We start from the raw sequence: 18,602 nt of genomic DNA, 5'->3' as shown, positions 1-18,602 counted from the left end.
GCTGTCATCGGTACCGATATTTTTGTTTTGCTTTAGTTTCCAGCGCTTTTGCTCGAATTTCTTTTTCTGTCCTTCGTTCCTCATTTCTTTTTTATACGTCTTTCCAATATTCTTTATTTATTTGACGGATTTGAAGTGGCCAATCACTGGCCAAGCCAGTTGATCGAAAGCCACCCGTATGGCGGTTCTTTTATTATTGTTAATTCAGAATACTCAAATATTATGAAATATAAAACCAAAAATTAAATAAAAGTAAAACCAAAATGAAATGGAGGAAGCAAAATAAACACATGGGGGGAAAAAAAGTTTTTAGTTTTCTCTATTGTGAGACAGAGACCCCCCACCCCACCCCAGGGAACTTGGGGCATAGATGGACATTGTGAACAAGTTATTATTTATGTATTTTAGGATTATTCTGCAACATAAAATTTGTGCACGTGTGATATTATTACATACCATTTGTACAGTATGCCTGGTTGCACGTATTTATGGATAATTTACAGTACGTAAGGTAATATTGAAGTTGTAGCATTTTCATTTCTTTCCTTTTGTACTGTTCAAAATAAAGTTCAATCAAATTTCAATCTTTTTTATTCTTTATGCAATCATTTTGTTGTGGCTTTTTGGTGTACGGATAGTCTCACTGGTAAGGAGCAAAACGTCTTGAGCTGGAACGCTTTTGGATTCATGCACTTATGAACCAATAATGTGTGTGTGTGTGTGTGTGTGTGTGTGTGTGTGTGTGTGTGTGTGTGTGTGTGTGTGTGTGGTGTGTTTGTGTGCGTGTGCGTGTGTGTAAAAGAGAGAGAGAGCGAGAGAGAGCGACCACTGGCCTGCAGCCGTGCTAAAACAATCATCCGATACTTTTGCAAGTGATGTAAATGACGAGTGTTTGCTGGTATGTAGTCTATAATTACACGTCACGTAACCCCCCCCCCCCCCCCAACAAGCATCCCTCCCTCCCTCCTCTCCCCTTCTCCCTCCCTCCTCCTCTTGACGGGGTGTTGCCATTCTGTTTCCAGCTCGGCCCGTTTGGAAGACGACTGCTGCTCCCTGCAGTTTGAACGCAGCCTCTCACTGCCGTGCTCACTTTTCAGCGAACAAACACAATTTATTTTTTATTTGCTCTAACAGTTTTTTTTTGTGGTTTTTTTAAATCTGTCAACAAATATGCCCTGTGACTATTCTGGCAAAATAGGAATACTGGAATCCAGCATTCATACAGTAGGTCACACTCGGCTGTAGATTTGCTTTTGTAAAATCTGAAAAAGAAAGAAATAATTAGTGTGTGCGTTCACGATCGGTATTTTCCCTTATTTGCTATTTCTAAGTTTGAAAACAAACAAACATGGCTTCGCAATACTGATAATGCAGCGTGGAACAAAATAAATACCGAATTGATTAAAGCATGAGTTGAATTTAATCAAATAAAAGTATTCCTCAGAATGGGAAGATGTTTCCTTCAAATTATTTTTGCTTCAGACTAACATTATACATTTTTTATTGAGCCTTTTATCATCTCTCCTCCACCTTTTAAAGGTGCTGTTGGCTTTTAGTGTATCAATCCAAGTGAGTATTTTTCATTTGTTGCTATTCTGCGAATGACTGGCCTTAGGCCGGTCCAGACCTGACCCCGCCTCTCACCTCAAGTCGGCTGGGATCGACTCCAATTATAGGCAACACAAATGAGAACGAGCGGTCTAGAAAATGGAAGGAAGCATTTGTTCGCATTATGTTAAATCGGAAAAAAAAAAATCTCATGTTTGTTTAGGGAGAGCACACATGAATATGAATGATTTCATCACAAGGCTGCGACATGAAAAGAAAGAGGTGGGATGATCAAAGTGTTACAGTTGATGAATTATTGCTAATTAAAGGCGGAAATTAGACACTATGGTCCTTTTGGGTCATAGTGACCTATGACCTTTGCACAAACAAGCTGTATTCTTTTATTCGAGTTTATGCAATTCGACATTTATATTAGTTTCATCGTAAATTTTACCAACTGCAATAATGACGTTTGTTCTATTTCTGTATTTAAAAAAAAAGACTTGATTCATATTTTTGCATACCTTAAATATTATAAGTCTGCTTGACTTTGTGATGCCTGCTGAGTTAATTATTCTGAAGAATTTGAATCCCGAACCATGAAATGCACCAATCTCATCTCTTGATTACCTTTTCAAGACATATTTTACGGAATTAATTAGCATTAGCATATGTCCTGAGTAAGCTAACGGCAGCGTGAGCCGGTTGACCTTTCTTCCCGTCGGGGCACCGTGCGGTCGATCCAGCTCAACTTTGTTTGCGCGATGAAAGTGAGCCACAGATGAATGTAGTACGTTGAATTCGACTTCCTCTTGCAGATGATTAGTGTTGCTGCAGGGGAGATGAGATGCTTTGACTTATCTCTGGCAGCCTGAAGTGAAGCGGCGCTCTCTAATCTGATTGGGCGCGTTCCCCCGAATCGAGGGCAATGGCAAAACAAAAGATCACCAATCAGATAGCGGGGCTCCCGCTGAAGTGGCTGGCACGCCATGAATGCTTTGCCCTGTCATGTGCGCTAGTATCTCGCAGCGAGATTCCCCGTGTCGCTTTTATGTGTTAATCGCCGGCGCTCAGTGCGGCCATTGTGTCGTCGTCATCGCCGGGGGAGCCAAAGTGCAAAAAAAAAAAAAAAAAAAAAGAAGAGTTGAATGCAAGGAGTGCCGGCACAGTTTCACACAAACCCGCCCTTCCAAGAGTGTAATGTGGAGAAGTGCTTGGAAATTTACATTGAGCACCTGTGTGACTTATGTAATAGACGAGTGAGCGGTGTCCAAACTAGGGCCCGGAAGCCATTTGCGGCCCTTTTGTTTGTAGAATCGTCGGATTTTTAAAATGCACAATTGACACTGCCTTTGTTGTTACAACGGTGTGTATTTTAGAATGGTCCTCCAAGACTGATAGGTTGGTTTCATGTTTTTAATGGATTAAAGGGGAAGAATATCAAAGTGGCCTTTAGCTCCTATCGTTTTTTTTGTATGCAGCCGCTGGATGAAAACGTTTGGAGTAAAAAGACCGTTACATAACGTTTGCAACAATAGGCGAGGGGAGGGCAAGGCAAGTTTATTTCTATCACACATTTCATACACAAGACACCTAAATGTGTCTCACACATACAAAACGACAAAAGAACAGAAAAAAAATTGAAATGCGGAGAACAAAAGTAGTTTATTAAAATGTTTTTTTTACTGTGCTTTCAAATGTCTTGAATTCAGTCCTTTTTTGGTTGTAGTTTGTTTGTTTGCTTTTAATTGTCTTCAAATGTTGTGTTTAAATGTATATGTGGCAAAGCACAATTAAATGTCTCTGAAATATAAATAAGTAAAGAAAGTCCAAATTTAACAAGGGACAATTTTGTTATTGTAATGTTAAACTTTTATTCTGGAATAGACTGCTTTATTCTATTCTACCATGAGATGGATCTTTTTTATCCCACCGTACTGGAGAAATAGATATGTAGATAACTCATTCCATGAGGGAAATTTAATTGTCCCAGCAGCAATATTCACACATACAGTATACACACGTATTACTAATATAGAAACAACCAACAAATTAAAAACAAATAGGAAACGCATTGCAAAGGACTTGGAATAAAAGATATTTAAACCTAATCAAAGAAAAAAAAAGAAGATTAAGCTGTTGCTTGTTGGAATGTGTTGAGCAATAAATGGAGTCTAATTATGCAAGAGCAATATTTGTACAATCAATGCAAAGTGGAAAGTATGCTACAAAGATGAATTATAATTTTGTACAGTATATGGATGTTGATACGCACAATTTGTTTATTGTACATAACATATAATAAGAATTATGAAGGATATAAACATGTACAGTAGCATGAGCAGTGTGTAGCATACATGCTCCTTCCATCTTATATTTCAGAACCTGGACAGCAGGTTTTATGATCTAGGCTTCATTGCCTTTTATTTTTCCAGAACATGTGCACTTGAGCTTCCGTTTTGGCAAGAAAGCAGAGACCTGGCGGAAGGACGGCGGCGTCCAGGCGTAAACAGCGGTGAGGAGAGAACATGTTGTCGCCCGTGTCTAACATCTGACCTGGCCGAAAACCCGCGGCGAGTAGCGCAGCTGAACAGGAGGCCGTCTGGGAGAGGGGGATGGCAGGCATGGCGGGCATGCCAGGCATGGCGGGCATGGCGGGCTTGGCTGCTCGCCGCGTCCCATTGGCCAGACGGCTGAACTATTGCAGTGGGAGGGAAGGGGGGGGGGGGGGGTAGAGCAGTTTGTGTGTGTCATACATGACACAATCATCAGGGGTACAGTTGACCGTTACTTAGAGTAGCCCCCTCTTTTGTCTCCTTGGCCCAGAAAACAGTTGGCAAAAAAAAAAAGTGAGATGGAACATGGGACTTATTACACTCCATATTAAGTAAATACAGTGACTCCTCATTTATTGCAAAGGATAAAACTGTTTTGATAATTTTACTCTCCCACCCGCTTTAAAAGCAGTTTAACTCATTAAAACACAGTTTTAAGTTATTCCTCAATCCTTCATTATGAAGAAATGCAAAATACATATTCAATTTAAATAAACAATTAAATTAATTTAATATCACTTTGGGGAAACAAAAAGAGCCAAATCATGCTTGTTTCAATTTATTATTTGTCACTTCTACTTTAAATTTGAGATACAGCATAAGACAAGAGATGTAAACATTGTGGCTATCTTAATGCTCACATATAATTCCAAACAAACAAAGTTTGGCTAATGACATAGTGCAAAAAAAGCCTTGAAAATGATTGCCTAAATATCCATAATGTGGTGGGGCTGCAAAAAGATGAAAATACATTCACCCCTACATGCTTTAACATGAAACTGAATTTCACGCTAGCTACAGATTTGCTGTGTTTGTGTGTCAGCAGTGGGCGGCCCCGCCCGTCCTGGTCCGGCTCCATCCAATCGGGCACTGATGTGCGGGGGCTGCCCTGACAGATGGCAGCCTGACCTGGGAGACAAGCCCCCCTGGTCAAGAAGCTTCAGCAGGCTGCAGATGACAGGTAGACGACAAAAACAAAGCCAAATGGGTTTGTTGTTTTTTTTTCTTATGACTCTTCCCAGGTGTGATTACGCTCCAGTTGAAAAAGCAAATAACTCAGACTGTCTCCAGGTGGGTTTGACAATATTTGCTTTCTTTTGATAGCAACAATATGGAATATGACATTTGTTTTTACAGGATTTGGTGCACCCATTTCATAACATGCCACTTTGTCATATTCCAGCCATGTAATCCCGCCGAGCGGGCTGGCCAAGCGTACGCGGCGCGCCGTTCAGATGTGTCCCGCCGCTCGGAGCCCAGTTGTAATCCCGCATTAAACCAGCGTGAGACCTAATTGAAATAATCCCCGCCGACCGGCGCCGGCTTCAGCCGTTGCCAGTTTGCGTGATGGGTCCAGTTTAACCCGCCGTGTGACTCTGACCTTTCCCTCACTGCTCGCTGGGACCATCTGAACTCAACCCAGCAAGGACATCTGGTCCGATAGCGGGGAGGTGGTTTGTTTCGCCCGGCTGGTCCCGGAGGTCCGCGAAAGACTGTCGCACTTGCTGGAAATGAGCAACGTTTATGTAGATGTTTTTACATATTCCTGCAAACATGTCAAACAGAAGAAGATCTCGGTGTTCTAGGGCAGAGGAGACAAAAACACTTCTTATAAAAAAACAATCCAAAAAAAAAAAAAGATGGGGCCAGTCCAGCCCGTTTACGGATGTAAATAATGGCCGCTCTTGTCTATTTCTCTATATAAACCAAACGTATTCTGCTCAAATACACAAAGTTGAGCTCGTAAACTTTCGGGCTAAAATGACTCCAATGTGTTATTTGGGCTTTTAAACACATTCAGCATGTTTATACAGCCTCACCTGAGTTATTGTCTCTCTGCATCTGCAAAGCATGCTAGCTAACGGTGCACGTGCGCGCGTTCGTTCGTTCGTTGGACTTGAGCGGTGTCCAACACGTGAGAGGTGGCGGTTACGTCAAAGCTGGAAAAAAAAGTCTTCTTCTCCTCTTCCTCTTCTCACCATTGCTTCGTGCAATTATTGATCTTATTCAAACACTTTTCAAGGTGTCTTAATTACTTGCAAAGAAGCGTCGCCTTGGCGTGCAGACAACACAAATAAGTTGATTTGCATTTCTGTGTTGTGAGTGTTTTGGCAGCGCGGCGCCGGTCCAGATTGTAACCCCCGTTTCTGCCTCCAAGAAGCTGCCTTGGAGGAGCGTCCACGGAGGGATTTGGGATTTAGTGGGAAGGTAAGTGTGACTACAAGCTTTGGCTCGCCATCTGCTCCCCAGCAGAGTGGAGGCCAACCTGTGCAGCCTGCAGCAAAGACCTGAGCGCCACGCTCGCCAACCTGGCGCCTGTGGCCGCAGTGTCCGACAGTCTGCTGATTAGCTGTAAGAAGCGCTCCATATGTAGCAAAGTTCTGCTGCTCGGTCTGCCGCTCTTCCTCTCTCACCTCCTCGCCGCATTAAATAAATATGGACGTATGGAAGTTTATCTGGAGCCCGGAGGGCATCTGGCAACATGGCGACCTGCCTGCAGCTCCTTCTCACCTCTGACTGGGTTCCCAGCCAGGCACGGAAGGCAAGATGAAGAAAGAACCCTGGCTCTTCCTCCTCTTCCTCCCTCCGATTGCCTGGCAGCGCGGCGAGACAGATGACGGGGGCTCGTGGCCGCCTGATCACCCCTGGGTGGCTCGCGTCTCATTCATCTGGTGGCAGCGGGAGGACAAGGAGGAGGAGGAAGGGGAGGCCCGTGTTCCCGAGGAGCGAGAGGAGTGTCAGAGGAGGGAAAACAAGAAACATGAAGCTTGTTATTAAAGCAGCAGCGACGTTTATTAATTATTCATGCTGAATGTGCAGCACTCAGGTGAGCGCTGACAGAGCGACTCATTTCACAGCTTAATGACGGCCAGGCGGCTTGAGCAGGCGATTAAAGCGCGGAATAAATCACTAATGGAGGCGGCGGCGGCGGCGGCGGCGGCGGCTTAAATCCGTCTTCCTTTGTGTTTACTTGTTTGCGTGTGTTTTATTGCGCTGCCTTGCTCGGAGGCAAACACCTCACCGTAACCTCGCCGCCGACGCCAAACCATCAACAGAGACTTGATCGGTGGATTCATCCCGATAATTTTCTTCAAGCGGAATCACGTCATCGCTCGGCCGCCGTCCGATTATCCCGCTCGGGCGCCGCGCGTCTATTTGTCTGCTCGCACACAAAAACACTTTGCCATAATAAGAATTGATGCACTCGCAGGAATTTGGAGAAGACCATAAACATGAAGTCAGCTCGGCGGGAAGCCGAAGGCCGCGCCGCGTTTATTTAATGCGCGCGCATAAATGTCTGTTCTCCCTTCGCCATCGCTCTCAGGCTGACAGCGCACGAGGAGCTTGTTCCTGCCCGCACATCCATATTCTCTCTGCGGGCGGCAAAAGCATGTTTGCTTGTTTCTCGTCACGCGTACGCAACCATCGATTACTTCCCGAATCGCGCACTCGACGTCCGGCCCGTTGTAACCAATCGAGAGTGATTGTTTGCCGCTAACGGCCTCTTTGAAGAAAATAATAGTAGCTGCTCCCCCAAAATTTTACAAACAATAAAAGGAACTCCTTTTCACCGCCTGTTTATCACGGAAGGAAAGTTTCCCTCTGTGGTCTTTTGTCGCCGAAGAAAGGTTTCGATGAGGTCGTCGGATATTCACACATTTGGCATGCTCTCTGGTCTCCCCGCAATTTGGGTTCTAACAAGTAAAGGTCAGCCACGTTAGCCGGCGTGCACTCCACCAATTCTAAAAAGGCTCGCCGGTCACGCCGAATGTATTCCCTGCAACATAATTAGGCCCATCAATTCCCTTTCCCACCAAGCTAGCGGGTGTCTCTAAAGCCCCACCCCTTCAACCCCCCACCACCCCCTCCCCCCGCTGCCCTCTCCGCTAAACTTCCCGCAGATGCATAAATTAGTCATCAACATTAGCATTAGCCGGTGTATGGCACCCGGTGCCAACTGCTCTCTGAACGGCCATAAAAGGTCATGTTTTGATGACTGAATGCCACGCAGGCACCTGGCTCCCCCGAGGAGAGTTCCCCAGGTGCACGTGAAAGGTTAAAAATTACCTAGCCGCCGTCGCCGCCGCCGCTTGTCTCTGGTGAAGGAAATAATTAGGGGGTTTTAGGGAAGCGCCAGAATGGCTGCCTGTTAGATGACAGCGTTACCTAATGGTCGTATCTGGGGAAGAGTCAAGCGGCCTGTCATTCTCTTGACAGGACAAATGAGCATAATGGTGGCAGGGAAATGGGCGCCTGTTTGCAGCCAGGGGGGGGAGGGGTGAAATGGCAACGCCTGAGCAGAATAACACTCGGATGTTAACCTTTTACATAAATCTCTGAACATGTGTAAGAGGGCTGTTTAAAGTGAGGCTCCACGCTCTCGAGTTCGTGATAGTCGGCGCTCGCTCGGTTTATTTACGATTTAAAGTCAATTTAAAGTCTCGTGCTAGTCGGACTTTAAGCTGCACCTGAACAATATTGTGAACATGTTTGTTATAATTGGAAAAGTATAAAACAACTACGGTCATTCTTTGTTAGCGTCATGTTAGCTTGCCATTAATTTGGATCATTTTTAGGTAAGCGTCCTGTCATATTAAAATAGGGTTGCCGACTCCAGGAAAAAAAATATCTCATCTGCAAGGAGGGCCGATTTGATTGCCTTCAACCTTCCTAAGTCTAAGTCAATAGAAGACAAAAAACTCAGACATGGGTAATCCAGGTCCAGAAAGTCAAATCCATGTCACAGTTTGGCTTTAGCTACAGGTGGGTCACATGATCAAGCTCCTTTACCTGCTTGAATAGAAACACCTGTGGCCAAAGGTCAAAGTGTCAATGTTTTTCTTTTCTGGACCTGGATTTCCCATCTCTGACATTCATCCTGTAACTTCATAACAGCTCAATGCCACATTCCCATTTTAACCTTAATGAAAATGCTAAAAAAATATATATAATTTCTGCTTCCCAATCCACTTGATATTTTTGCAACCATTTCTGCCCACCCCAAGTAGTGCTCCTGCCGGTTGCAATGCCCCTCAAAGGTAAGTCAGTTTCATCCATACCACTTTGTTGCTATCAACAGTACCTCGGCCAATCAGATGAGCCGATTCTGTATCTCAAACTTGTGTACGAATATGCTGTTAGCTCATTGGTAACAGAACAAGGGAGGATATTTTATTTTATGCAATATTTTTTACTCACATTTCAAAATACGGAACAATTCTGTTTTGCAAGGGACGGTTAGCAACCCCGTATTAAAATCACATTAGCAACATATTAGCTTCACGTTAGCCCGCTATAATTATTCCGGTTCGAAACACAACAGGGACGCTATAGTTCACAAAACTCTCCTGCTAACTTTGACTCGCTAGCGACGACTCACTTTTGTGTCCCCCAGACATAACTCTAGTGATGTAAATTGAATGTTCCTGGTATAAAGACTTGATGGGAGCTCAGGTGAATCCCAGCAGCTCTTCATAGCTCCGATTAGCCTCGGAGGGTTTCTCAATGGCTCCGAGGTGCCGTTTAACTCGACGAACCCCCCTACCCCGTCTTCTTCCTCCTCACATCCTGTTAATGACAGAGGGGTCATTAACACAACAAACTGAGCTGCCCTGTATAAATAATCCGCTCGTGCAAATGCAACGCGGCTCAGCTGACACCGTGTCTGTGGCACCTCCAACATCTGTTTATGAGCATTTTGCCTAATGATATCATCCGATATCATTAAAAGTGGCAGCGTGCGCCGCAGCAGCAGGTGCAGCTGTTTACGTCCCCCCACCCATCGCAACGCACACACTCAAAGACTTGCAATCTCTTGCTCGTTGTCCCTCCTCCCACCCCGCCACTCGCCAAACCACTAATTAGGACCATTTTGCCTTACAAAAAAAGGGTCCCCTATGATTTCAATCCGTATATCACCTGTAATTGTAGTTTTTAACCAGTGCCTGATTTCATACATTTTGCAGCCATGAAGCACACTAGCAGCTGCAGAGGTTTGTTTTCGGGGCCGGCCTTGGATGCGTCGCTTTGGCGGGTGGAGATTGGAGAACCACCGCTTTTCGTGTCTGTTTGAGTGCTGGAGAATGAGAGAAAATGATTGAAATGATGACTACTGCCAGCAATAATGGGTGCAGGTTCCATTTCTCGAACGCAAGGCTGTGCTCGTGGTCCTCCCAGGTTCTCTGGAGGCTGATTGGATGGTACGCTGCAGTAATTAGTCAGATGGTGGAATCCAGTGTTGTGCCACACAGACCGTCGTGTCGCATTAGCACCGTACCCAAAGCCCTTGCATTATTTATAGATTCAAAACAAACACCGCAAAGAAGGTGAAGCGGCCAAGTCCTGACTTTTTGTTCACGATTGATTGAGAATCTGAGAAATAGAGGCATAAAGAGTGAGTCACTTGTTGTTTACATGGTTGTTTCACACAGCAAGAGCCATTGCTACTCATTAATTGTGTGTTTGCCAAAAAAATATCTTACTAAAATTATTTATTTTATTTTATTTTATATATATATATATATATATATATATATTATTTTTTCTATTGATGACAGCAATGTGTCCAGGCCCTGAAGGAGCATAGCAACCCCAATCCACCATACCTATCAGTTTGTATGAGTTTTTGATAGTTTGCTGTGCTTCCCCCCTCCACATATAACATGGAAATGCAGACGCACACGTACAAGCCTCCTCCTTGAAGCTGTTTTTGTAATGTTGATTACACAAGACACAAACGGGGCGGGGCGGCGTGGTCGGATGAAAGCATCCTGCCTCCTACGCTATCATAGGCTGACCCGGGGTGCTCGATGACCGGCGGATCAATGGTTCAGGGTCCGGGGAGGGCTCCGGCCCCCGGGCCCTCTTGGCTCTTCTTTTCTACACGCATCTCGGCAAGTGGCGCATCGCAGGACGGCAGAGAGACAGCAGCCCAGGGACAAGTGGCGAACTTGCCGAGCGTAAATCAAAAATTAAAAGCGCCGCATGCTTGAGATGCTCGAGAGCTGCCGAGCGAAAGAAATGTAGACGGAAGCCCACTGGGCTGGGATGATCTTTATCTCATGCGATGTCTTGTTGAGAGGCGTTAAACTGCATCTCTCGTCCAGCAGCACAACAAAAGTATCCAAAAATTTGGAACTGAGTATTTCCCATGTGGACTCATCTGAGAAATCTGTCCCAGTTTTCAGATCCAAGAGGAACTTATATATACTGAGGCAAAAAAAAATAAAAGGTTCTGCCATTTCTATTACAGTCCACTTCAACTGTGAGACGGAATGTAAACCAAACCAAATGAGAAGTCTGATGTAAAAAACTCTTCTGACCTGATGTTTGAAGCAGATCTTGAGTCCCTGGTATCGGTCTTCTTTTATTAGTTGGATCCTGTTTCCAAAGATAATCGAGGTTAATTTTTCTTTTCTTTTTGCAAATTTTAAGCTTCAAAACTCAAAATCAGAGCTGTCAAACTGAAGGTCCACCATGTCATTCTATATGGCCTGTGAGATCAAATCATGTCAACTGCCATGATCTTTGCTAAAATCGGTACTATCATTTTTTTAATTTTATAATTTTATAATTATATATAATTTATATAATATTTTATAAATTAAAATTAGAATTTATAATTTTTTTAAATTTATAATTTTTCATCTGTAATAAAAATAATGTTGAGATTTTGTAATAATTATTTTGACCCTTTTTACAGTAAATTGAACAATAACTGAAAAAAATATTAGTTCTGATTTCAAAACTAGTAATCCATCTTTTTGTTGTGTATATGTATTCATACAAGACAGTTAAACATTTATTTATTTTATCTGAGGGAAGCCGTAACGTCAAAGTGGCCCTGCTCTAGATTGACTTTTGGTGATTGTGATTGTGAGATTATTGGTCTCGTCAACATCGATTGGTTGTGCGATGGGTGTTTCCTGCCACTTGCCCAAAATCAGTTGGGATAGGCTCCAGCCCACCCAATATTTGATATATTAATGATCCATCTAAACATTTTAGGCGGGTCAAGTCATCCCAACCCAATGAAGCCCTTTCAGCTATGTTGTTCTTCTTTCCCCGAGTAAATGACACGTTATGATTTGTATTAAAACACGCTGCACTTTTCCAATTGACTCACTCATTAGAGTGTAGCCTTGGGCCGCCTTTGCCATCCTAAGCCCGCTTTTTTTTTTTGTCCCCTCCTCTCGTTTTTTTCCTCAGCACAATTGTCGCTGTAATGTCAGAGCGCTTTGTTCAAAGCTGCAGCAATGATTCGGGCTCCCAGCAGGTGCCGCCCCGGCGTCTGTTCAATTATTAATGCGAGGGCCACATGGATGCATTACAGCCGCCGCAGCCATTAGATAAAAAGACGACGGCTTTTGACACGCTGCATATTTCCTCTCCGCCGTTCTCTTTTGTTTTATCCATTGCGGTACTCTGTTTTTTTTTTCTTTTGTTATGTATGAAGATATTAAAGAGCCATTTGCTCCCTCTCAATGTCACTGAGTAGTTTTGACTGGCTGTCATCAGACTTATAGGTCCGAGCCCTTCCACCACCGTCCATCCAGAAAAAAAAAAAAATGGGTTGAGAAATCAACAACAAAAGTCACATAAAATAAAGAATGGTTCCAGTTCGACGAAAAATTGTCCATCTTTAATGTTGCGCTTGTCAAACTCCGCCGCTTGACTCCTCCCCGAGTCATACATGTCATTCCTCTCATTCCAAGTGTAGTTAGTTTCAATCGAACACTAAAAGGCCACATCGGAGTGAGAGATTTGACACGAACAGCCGAACCCAAACGCTCGTCTTCCTCCTTTGATTCTCATCTGCGGTGCATGCCAACAAAACCTAATTGCGTCCTGCACACTCTCCTCCCCACTGACGCTGCTCGCTTTTGTGCCACCATTTTCTTTTTTTTTGTCTGCTAATTAGGCACGCAACCGCGGTGATTCGCTCCAGACAGGTGCTGCAGGGGTCACGCAAATGCACACGGTGAGAGACAAAGAGACGCTTGTGGCATTAAAAATAAATGGAGAGACGAGAGTAACGAGAAAGGGAAGGCACGTTAATTTTGCGCTTCCATCTGTTATTACATAAGCGCTGCCAACAACGACGTGGCTCTGGAAGGCGGGCAGAAAAAAAAAAAAAAAAAAAAGTGAAGTGCACGGATGAGAAATACCACAGGGAGACTGAGGAGGAGGAATCACACCGATGGAGTATATTACAAAAGGCATCAAAAGTTTTCTGAACATAACCTCTTTTATTTTCATCATTCACAAACTCTCAAAAAGTGGCTCTGAATCGTGACCCCCGCCGAGCTGGTCTGTTGCTTGGTGACTGCTATATGTGCAAAATATAATAAAAAACAAATTTAATCATCATAGTGACGTCATAGTGATGCAAAATCCAGACCATCAATTTCACACGACTGTTTGTATTGAAGCATTGGAAAGGATTTCCCAAATGAGACCCTTTCAAGTAAATGGCGTTCATAAAGCTTTCATACGAAACTGGCTTTTTCCTGGCTGTCTAATCGCGGGGATATTTGCTAATTATTTATCTTGAATGTTGCACCTGCACACGAATGGGTGAACTCCTGAGACCGAATTGCAATTAAGCAGCTCTGCCAATGCTCCAAAAAGCAGGACGGGAGCTCGGGTAAACACCTTTTTAACGCTCAAGGTAACTAGCGGACGGTGACAGTGAGAAACCTCGCAGGGAGCAATTTCCTATTTATTTGTCTTCTGATCTGACCTCTCTTGACAAGGGCTCATTACCGAGCAGGTCCTGCTTTGACAATCACGGCCCATTAAGGCGGGTTGGAGGCGTCGGATGTAGGTGAGGCAAAACGCAGGCGTCGTTTTAGTGCCAGCGGTGAGATTCTTGTGGTTTCGGGCCTTCAAGACAGCATCCTCCTGGACTTCACCACCTCGTCAGCTCTTTGGCTACGCCGTGACTCCGTCCGTTCTGTCGAAAGCTTTTTAATTCCTCTGCGGTCTTCCTGTACCGTGATTGGCTAGATTTTTAAGACAGTAACAGAGGCCGAGCTAACTTGGCTATCAATTGCGGAAAGTGAGAAGTGGAAATCCTTCAGCGTGCTTGATGTGTAGCACGAGCCATGTTTTGCAGCGTGTTGTGCTTGACGCTAGCTCACACACGCCGTGACGCCGGCGGTACACGTTGTCACGCTCACTGCCTCCCCATGCATTATTCACAACTGCATTCAAATACAGCAAAAGGCACAGTGGTATGTGAAGGTGCCGTCACAACAGTCCAAAGTGTCTCTCGCGGTGCTTTCCTATGGTTCCGCAGCAGTGCAGCTGCCTAAATGAGAAGGATTAAGCTCAGAGGCAGCCCGGATTAGGGCGGCGGGCATGGACACGGAGCGCATTCGAGCACGGCATCTTTTTAAGAAGAGCCACGCGGGCAGAGACAAGGCAGCGGAGCACGGAGAGTAGCTCCGAGAAACACGGGGACAAGTGGAGCCGCACCTCAAAGAGAGGAAACGACATTCACGATTGAAAATATTTGGGGGAAAAAAAAATCCAAAATATTTCTTTCACGATGCTAATCATGCTAATGTCTTCTCTGATTTTTTTTTCTGTCTGGAAGTGATGATGTTTCCAAACGATCACTTCATTGGAAATCACAATGTCCCATCATGAGCTATTTTTAGAATAGACTCAAGTGGTTTTTGGGGGCTGACATCACGTTGGTCACATTTTTCTTTAAGTAATGAGATTTGGTTCTCATGAGTCCTTCGATGACATCATTATCCTCCGATTGCTTGATCAGAGCAAAACTAGTGATTTATTTCATGTTTCTTTTGTTTTTTTTGCTGTTTTCTTACATAAATATTGATTGTGAAAGCTCCAGATGCTGTCCTGACACAGTTGTGAGCTGTTTGAATTGTACTGATGGTTTCTTTAATTGCGATGTGACAGTGCTGGTATTAAAAGATGGATTAAGTCAGCTAAGTCCTCACCCAAGTCCCACTTTCTTATAAACACGGTGGAGGGGAAAGATGTCAGCAGCTCAAGTGGACACACTGATAGTGAAAATGCGTCAATGTCAATGGATCAACCTGCGTGTTGCCGAAAATATGCCCCCCCCCACCCCTCGTGCCGCCAGAGGGCCCGCTCATGTCAGCTCGGCCACATGAGAGGAGCCGTGACACGGCTAGCCACCACCGGTGACTGACGCCTTTTTGCCCTCCTGGAGACGGAGCAGCCGCTCAATGGGCCTAATTGGACCGACAGGTGACACGCATGTGGAAAGCAAAAGATGATGGGGGAGACAAGTTGAATCATGTGACCTGTGGCTCACATTCACACCGCCTGCAGATTTCACCTTCAACAGTATTTGAATCATCAATCCCGCAAACGTTTGCCGCTTGTTTACATTATCGGATGAAGGATGCTTATACCATTCATTCTTCTCATTAGCATAAAATAACAATTCATTTTATTCATTTGTATTTCTCAAGTCTTCCTTCAAATTTATCTGCACAATGGACTATTGATAAACAACCACAAATTTTATTATATTTTCAGTGCGGAATATCCTTTTTTTTAAATTAGTATTTTTTTTTTTACTTCTCAAATGAAAACGTTCATGCTCAGCAGAGGATATCTCTAGTTTTTAAAATCAGAATTGTGTCATTCATTCACCTCTTGGGATGACAATAAGAGTGTCTGTTTTGGAAATCTAATATTATTTTGTGATACTCCTCCCTTGTCCAAAAATTAAAAAAATATGTGATCCAGTAGAAACATTATTTAAAAAAAATACTATTCTTAAGTGTTAGGTTTTGCATGAAACTATGACTCAATCACGGAAATATAAAATTATTTATATACTCTCCACGGGTTTGATTTGGTCAAATATGGCCACAATGCGATGATACAATTGGGGGGGGGAAGAAAAATCCTGACCCTTGAGAAAGATCATTTCATTTGCATAGATAATAAAATAACAAATATCAAATAAATAAATAAAAATAAATAAATCTAAATTAATAAATAAATAAATAAGAAAAGAAATAATTAAATGAAACTGTGACAGACACGAAGGGCCATTTATTTTTATTTTTTGCAGCAGTAAAAGTTCACCAGCCAATATTTGGCATGACAAACTTTTTTTCAAGCATTTGTCATCCAATCTTTTGCTAGGTGGCTCATTAGTGTAGTACACTCGCCGTCTGTCGGATCCCCTCGTCGTTTATTAGCGAGGGTCTCCTCCGAACAGAGCCGAACGGACCGGAGCCCGTGGGAGACGGGATACAGTTCTATTTGTCTTGTGTCTGATGTACTCGAGTGTTGCTTGTTTGTCTGGCGAGAAAAGCCACATAAGTAGTCGCCATGCTTTTTTCCCCTCGCTCCGCTTTTCTTTTCGCCTCGCTGCTGAATGTTGACAGGCCAGTCGACCTTGATGTCGGGCTGCCACGGCTTTCTAAGAGAGAAACCAAAGGGGTCTCTGGTGTAGCGGTTATCCGCGGAGGCCCGCTCTGCCGGCAGTTGATAGACCCCGTCGCCGCCCAACAACAAAATAGCGACTCTTCTCTTTGTAGCAGTAATGAGATGGTTGGCATCGTAGTTTTTTTCTAGACTGTGTTTGGATGCTGCACTTTGCTACATGCTAATGACGGCATAGGTTTGATTCCCCCATCTCTACAGACGGACTATTTTTTTATTTATTTTTTTAAAAGGGAAGGCAAGTGAAAGAAAGGCCCTGGGTCAACATGTGTGTGACCTCTTCTGGCAATTCAGAGCTCACCTCTTTTGATCAGCTCTTTCTTTGCTCGACACTTCCTACAGGAAGTGCAGGCGGCCCCGAGCCACCAAGGCCGTGACTAACAATTGAGGTACACTCCTGACTCGGGACAGGATCTTGTCGTCAGGATGGACGTGTATGGTCTTTCCGTGTCATGATCCTTCCGCGTCCTTCGGGTTATCGTCCTTCGTCTACAACAAAGAATTTAGCTAAAAAACTGCGTGACAAATCCTCCCTGATGTACGACACGAGAGTGAACATAAATGATAAACAAAGAAGCCACGTGAAAAACTGGAAGACAACGTGCTAATCTCAACGTTGACTAAAATGCTTTGAATGTATTTAGGAAAAAAAATTGCTATATTTGTAGATGACGTATGATGTTTGTTGATCCAATGAAGAAATGATAAAAGTCAATAAAATGACCGTTCGAAATTGCTTCTGTGAAAACAGACACACAAAAAAGAGCGTTTGTGAAAATTCTGGCGAGCTGCTAAATGTTTGTCCAATGTCCATTTGTTTAAAGTTAGTTTCAGTTTTAACCTGACTGCACTTTCATTGTTTGACAGTCTTTTCCTGCTTTTCTGCCGTGGCTGCAAAAGGTTTTTTTTTTGTTTTTTTTGAGGCATTAATACACTCTCCTGCCTACCCAGGTCACAACCTCATTACAGCTTCAAGGCAGAAAGAAAAAAAAAATCCACCGACTGGCAGCTTTTCTCCGGCTCAAATGCTCATCCAGCTGTCGTCAGGCTGTGTGGCCTTTCCGCTGATGAGCACTAGGGGGCAGCACTGTCTGTCTCAGTCTGCCCTTTCCATGTTGGTCTTTCTGTGCACGCACGCACGGTTTCTAGTATTTATCTATATTTGTAGCAGAAATGTCAATAAAAGTGTCAGATCCCTCGCATGCAGCCAACAAACAGCATTGATGAAATTCTGCAAAGATGATTTCGAGTGATGCTGAACATAAGCCTTCAAATATACACGCCGCATCTACTTGGCCAAAATATGAATTAATGGAGGAGCTAATGGACGGCGTGACAGCGTTTCAGTAAAGCTAATAAAAATTGATTTTTCCCCTCCTCAGACGTCGCCCGTGCTCCACATGTGTAATGAATCTGCCGAGCTCTCATCAAAAACAAAAATTGGAGGAGTAAATCTGCTTGTAGGTCTCGCCCTCATCTGCCTGGCTTTTGTCCTGCAGGCAGTGATCTGGCCACAGCTTGCTGCGAGATGTCTCTTCATCAACTGACCCCCACCCCCACCCCCCTCGGCTGCATTAATAAAAGTTTTGCCACAAATATTTAATCCTCAACGTGACTGACAATGTTGTCAGACCTCCGGACAGCTTTTACGCCATGATTACAAGCGCTCCTCCGTCCGTGCTACTTTGGATTATTCAAGATTATGTTGTAATCCTTTTAATCCTCACTGCATTAAGATTTCAGTCAAAATACGGAAACAGTAAAGAAGCACTCAAAAGCAATAAGGTCTTAAGCGAGCGGCGCCTTCATTTCCTCCCTGTTCCTTCTTATTTACTCGCCGCGCTGTCACTATGTCGAATAGCGGGCTCGCGCTGGGCCCGCTCACCTCTGGCACTTGCTAGAAATTAGCAACATTTTCATCTTTTGCATCTTTTGATGAAAGGTTGGCAAATGTGAAATAAATGTCCCTAAAGTTTTCACTACACGTCTTTTGAGGGCTTTCTCCCTTCAGTCTCTAAGTACAATGATAGCTAAAAT

The 18,602-nt window shown here is 43.9% G+C and overlaps 1 long non-coding RNA gene across 1 annotated transcript; it reads left to right on the top strand.

Annotated features, from left to right (window-relative positions):
* The first annotated feature begins 1,073 nt into the window (after positions 1-1,073).
* LOC119132600 lies at positions 1,074-17,549 on the top strand. The gene is made up of 4 exons (XR_005099915.1): positions 1,074-1,224; positions 3,984-4,063; positions 4,930-6,311; positions 17,517-17,549. It is a non-coding gene; the product is annotated as an uncharacterized LOC119132600 (long non-coding RNA).
* The last annotated feature ends 1,053 nt before the right edge of the window (positions 17,550-18,602 follow it).

This window comes from Syngnathus acus, chromosome 2 (genome assembly GCF_901709675.1).
Source record: "Syngnathus acus chromosome 2, fSynAcu1.2, whole genome shotgun sequence".
Classification (NCBI taxonomy): Eukaryota; Metazoa; Chordata; class Actinopteri; order Syngnathiformes; family Syngnathidae; genus Syngnathus; species Syngnathus acus.
The sequence above is the reverse complement of the archived record's forward strand: the minus strand, read 5'-3'. Positions and strand labels throughout refer to the sequence as shown.